Below are 5,380 nucleotides of genomic sequence, written 5' to 3'. Positions count from 1 at the left end.
TTAAAACCTCCCTAACATATATATTTTTAAGGCATGTTTAAAGCATTTTTAAACATTTCTATATATTACTATGACACCCTCCTTTTTCACCTTCTTAAAAAGAGGTTTGTCATTAGTCAAAACCAGTTCAGCAGATTAACTGGCTACAACCTCCACACACTTCTGTATTTCTGTAGATTCTGACCCCAAATATTCTGGACACAGCATTTTAGATCAGAGGCCAAATGACACATGAACTGTAACTTCCAGTACTAGAGTTCATTTGTGTATCAGTCTCTCAAAAATAAAATTCCAGGCACTACCCTCTGAGATACAGCACAATAAAGGTAGCCCAGGAAAGCTTGGCAGGCAGATCTGGCCCTCACATGATGCTTCTCAGACCCAGAGGTGGACCTGAGAGCTGATCTTTGGTGCATTTTGCATGTTGACCAGCTCATCTCAGAAAGAATGGTCTAGACCAGCGGTCGCCAACGTATGGTCCACGGGCTACTGTTAGTACATGAGGTCCAAAAGGTTGGCAACCACTGGTCTAGACGGTCATCCTGTCCCTGCAGCGCCCACCTCAGCCAGCCATGCCACCCATGAACACATTAAGACTCATTTTATGAAAGGTGATTATATATTCAGTCACCTTCTTGACCTTTTAAGCACCCATGGCATCATGAATTCCACACCTAAAGTGGACAGGAGTATCTTCTCTAATGACATGGATTCCAGATAGAATAACACTTGATTTCTGTGGTTGTGATAGTATCAAAAGTGCTTTTTCTGCAAAGCATTTAAAAATCAAAGTAGCCAACAATGAATAGACAAAGTTTGCAGAGATAAATTAACTCTGAATGATCAGTGCAGGTATTTTTCCTTTTTTTTTTTTTTTTTTTTTATATGTTTCCTCCTTACCACCCACTACTGGCTCTAACCCAAGGTCTGACCTACCATGGCAAGCTCTTGTCAGATCTTATGGACACGCCTTTCAAGCGCCACATGGTTTTTATAAAATCAGAGACTTTGCCAAGATAGCTGTGAGATGATAAGGGCAAGGATAACAAGTACTGGCATGAATTTCATTCCAAACATCCTCTGCTCCAAGTGGGCTGCAAAACCAGGGAGATGTGCTGGGAACCGGAGAGAGGTGGCAGCTAAAGTGGCAATGCTTAGACTCTTCCGTTGGGCAAAAGGGCAGGAGGGTCCTCCTCACCCAGGCCCGAGGGGGACTTCATGCTGTCGGTTAGTGAGGACATTCGAGTTTGGTCCACTGAGAGTTCTTCCATGAGGGGCGGAGACAGTTTGGAGGAGGGCACAGATGAGTAGAGTCGTAGATGCTCCAGTGCGGTGCCCGCGGCCTTCCCGGCGTGCAGGAGGAGGTGCCCACGGCCTCGTTGGGGCCCGGCTGCTGCCCCTCGGGAGACCTGGAGACGGCACCTCAGCCTTGAGGTCACTTTCGAGCCCCAGTTTGTACATGAAGCCATTCAGCACCAGGCTTGGGTGGAACTGGCTCCTGGCAGCGTAGGGGGGGGTAGGGCGGCTGCGAGGGCATGAACTGCTTCTCAAGCCAGCCGGGCTCCTCCACCAGTTGCAGACGGTTACATACGGGGACCAGCTAGCCTTGCTCCGGAAGTAGTTCTCCTGCTGAGGTGTCCGGGCTCTGGGAGGCCCTGGTCTCGCGGGAGGCCATGATCTCGCAGGAAGCCATGCAGGTGGGAGCAGTGCTGGGGCAGGTGTTCCATGAGCCTGTACTTGGTGCTCAGGTTCCAGGACGCGAGGCAGGCCTCCCTCGCAGGAATAGTCCAAGTAGACTTCAGTGAACTTGCTGAGCTCCGCCGAGGAGCTCCGTTGGCCTGCCCGGCGGGGCTTTGTGGCGATGGCAGACACAGCCGCCTGGAAGAGGGGAAGAGCTCCCCTTTCCCTGAGCCGCAGCCGCCCTTTTGTGCTTGTATCAATAGTTCTTCTCATCCACCAAGCTCCTCACGCCTTTGGGACAGACCACGATGATGAACTGGGACTCAGGGATCTTTTGGATGAACTCATTCTCTCTGCCCTTCTTGGCAGAGCCTGAAATCGTCCACAGGTCCAGAGCCACCTCTCAGCCACGGGGGTCCTGAAGGAGCAGGCAAAGCACTGGACCACGTTCATGCTATTCTGGCCTCTTTTCTGGAATAGCAAAGACCTTCGGCCGCGCCAGAGCCTCTCTCCGGTTAGGTGTAGCTGTAATGCTGTGGTGTAGGTGGAGGACTCAGGTCTCTCTTCATCTAAATGCGAACATGTGTTTTCTTGTTGCTTATTTGGGCACATCACAGGGAAGAGTGTTGCCAATGCGGATATGACAACCAGCGGCACAGTGATGGCAACAGCTCTGATTGGCCCAGCCCGCGGGGAACACACTGGCTTTCAGGCATAATGCACCACTTTTCTTGTGGTATTAGTGTCATCTACCAGCTCAACTATATAATCCCCTGGAGATACATTTTGAAGGAGGAGCTGGTTGTATTTTGCTCCTGATAATAGCCCTTTTCTCTTGAAGGTCCCTCATGCTTGAGCTTGTAATGGAGGTAGAGGAAGCGGAAGGCAAAGGTGGGTGCCTGCATATCCGAACCGTACTGGGTGATATTCAGGTTCCCAGGCTTCCAGAACGGTGTGCAGGCCAGGTTGTCCGGCTATAACAAGCCACAGGCTCAGGTTCTGAAAAATAAAGGGTGATAATTGCTTTCCTTTTTAATGGAAGAAAAGGGGACATTGTTTACAAAGAAATCCGTCTCAAACTTCATATTCAGGAAAGGCTGAGATTGCATTCCAGTTCTTTTGAAACTATTGTTGAGCTGCTTAGGGTCTTTCAGAATCAGTTGTTGAAATTGTCTTCCCTCTGACTTCAGTTCCTCCAGTACTACCCAAAATCCTTTTAGGAATTCGATGCCAAGGGCCCCTGGGGACCAAAGAATAGTGATTGCCACTTTGCCATGACAGGCGAACTGACTGATGGTGATGTTCATCAGCAATCACATGCTTTCCCGGAGGATTCAAGTATGTGGTACAGTCTGATTTGGTAAGTAGGGAACCAAGGTTGGAACCCAGGCCTACATTAGAGATGACTAAAGGCCCCTGGGCCAATCTGGAACAGATTCACTTGGCCCATCCCATTCTGTGTTTTTGTCATATCTGAAGGTGATGTGCAGCCCACTGCTTCTGCTAGCCAGCTCTACTCCTCTCCAGCCACAGGTGTCAATGCTCCAAGCTCTACTGGAGCTCCCCACCCCCCGACCCCCAACCCGCCCCTCCACCCCCTCAGGGCCAGCTGTGAGCTGTTTAGACAGGCATTGACAGGGAAGAAGACAGAGCAGAGCTGCAGCAAGGGGGCCATGGCTGTGTGCTTGCCTACTCTGGCTGGCCATAGTCTGCATCCTGGTCACCTACTGCAAGCCAGACCAGAGTGGGCAGTGGCACCAGGGACAGCAGTGGCAGAGTGTACCATACCATAAGTGTCCTTTATTTCTAAAACAATTTTTGTGTGTGTGTGTGTGTGTGTTAAAATTTCCCCACCCTCCCCCTGGAATTCTAACTCTCCTTTTTGTTATTATATTTTTTGTATAATAAATTTACTACAAGATTTCTATAAGAGACACACCTTATGAGTGGGTCATCCTATATAATAAAAGTCTAATATGCTAAGTGTCCAGTCATCTGGTCAACCATTCAACCAATCAAAATGTAATATGCTAATGATATGCTAAGGCCACTCAACCACTCACTATGACGTGCCCTTGGCCACCAGGAGGTAGATGCTCCTACCGGTAGGTTAGCTTTCTGCTGGGGTCTAGCTGATCAGGACTGAGCAAGATGGCCGCATATGCCCTGGAGCCCTCCAGCAGTCCCTTCCTGGCTGGCCAACCTCCTTTGTCCCTTCCCGGCCCCGATCGTGCACAAATTTGTGCACCAGTGGGGTCACTTGGCCTGGCCTGTGCCCTCTTGCAATCCAGGACCCCTAAGGAGATGTCGGAGAGCTAGTTTTGGCCCGATCCCCCAGGCCAGGCTGAGGACCCCACTGATACACATATTTGTGCACTGGCCTTCTATTACTTTTATATAATACTAGAGGCCTGTTGCAGGAAGATTCCTGCAAGAATAGGGCTTCCTGTGGCTGTGTCCCTGCTTCCCTCCCTTCTCTGCTGCCCAGCTTCTCCACAGCTTCGCTCCCTTCTAAAGTGCCTGGATTCCTTCTACGCTATCTTCAGTCTTCCCTCTGCCTGGATATGCAAATTAACTGCCATTGGTTGGGTTAATTTACATACGCACTCCTGATTGAATGGTGGGTGTGGCTTGTGAGGGTAGTGAAGGTATGGTCAGTTTTCATGTTTCTCTTTTATTAGATAGGACTAAAGGCCTGTGCATGGGTAGGGTCCTTAGGGGCCTCTTCCTCCCCCCTTCCCCCCACTGACCATGTTGGGTTGGCCAGGGGGAGTGGGCCTGTCCCCTGTTCAAACTCCTGGTCGAAGGGACAATTTGCATATTGGGCTTTTATTATATAGGATGCCAACCTTAAACTTTTGGTTGGATACTTTTCCATTTACATATCACAATTAGAGATAAGATAAGGTTCACACTTACCACCTGATATTTGTTTTTACTTTTTCTTTTTTTTTTTTTAATCCTCACCAGAGGATATGTTTTGTATTTATTTATTTTTATTTTTTATTACAGAGAAGAAGGGAAAGAGAGAGAAAGAAACATCAATATGAGAGAGAAACATCGATCAATTGCCTCCTGTAGGATCCCTTACTGGGGATCGAACCTGCAACTTAGATATGTGGTCTGACGGGGAATCAAACCTGCAACCTTTTGGGATACAGGACGATGCTCCAACCATTTGAGCCAACCATCCAGGGCCTTTCTCTTTTTGATTGTGCTACATAGATATTTTCTACTGTGTCATAGTGATTCACTTTTCCCCCTATACGCTTTTGAACAAATTTTTAATAGCTGCCTGGTGATCAAAACAATCTAGATTGGATTAATACCAATTTAATTGCAATAGTTTATGAAAGCATTTGTCCAACCTAGCTCCATTCTTCCCACCTTTATGCTGTACTGCCACAGATTAGATCTTTACATATTGAGTACTCCTCAATACTGAATTATACTTTTGATTTTTAGAAATCATAATAACTAATAATAATGATTAGTTGTTGATATTTATAATTTTTATTGGCATTCTCCTATATCAATAGAGAGAAGGAGTTTATAACCAAGATGATTATTTCCTCTCAACTATCTGAACTAAGGCATATTTCTGTAATAGATGAACACACCTTTTCTTTTATAAAAGTTTTGACATTTTAACCTTTTCTTCAAGCCTTGGACCTTGTCATGGTGATACACTCCTGTAGCC

General features: G+C 47.3%; 1 pseudogene across 1 annotated transcript; it reads right to left on the bottom strand.

The window, feature by feature from the left end:
* Positions 1-1,154: 1,154 nt before the first annotated feature.
* Positions 1,155-3,355, bottom strand: LOC311620810 (interleukin-17 receptor D-like; annotated as a pseudogene). The gene is made up of 2 exons: positions 3,122-3,355; positions 1,155-3,032 (listed from the first exon to the last, which is right to left on the bottom strand). The product of its transcript is annotated as an interleukin-17 receptor D-like (transcript).
* Between the last annotated feature and the right edge of the window lie 2,025 nt (positions 3,356-5,380).

The sequence above is a fragment of the Pipistrellus hanaki genome (genome assembly GCF_964339955.1).
Source record: "Pipistrellus hanaki genome assembly, chromosome: 1".
NCBI lineage: Eukaryota > Metazoa > Chordata > Mammalia > Chiroptera > Vespertilionidae > Pipistrellus > Pipistrellus hanaki.
Note: the sequence above shows the minus strand (reverse complement) of the source record. Positions and strands in the feature narration are given on the sequence as shown.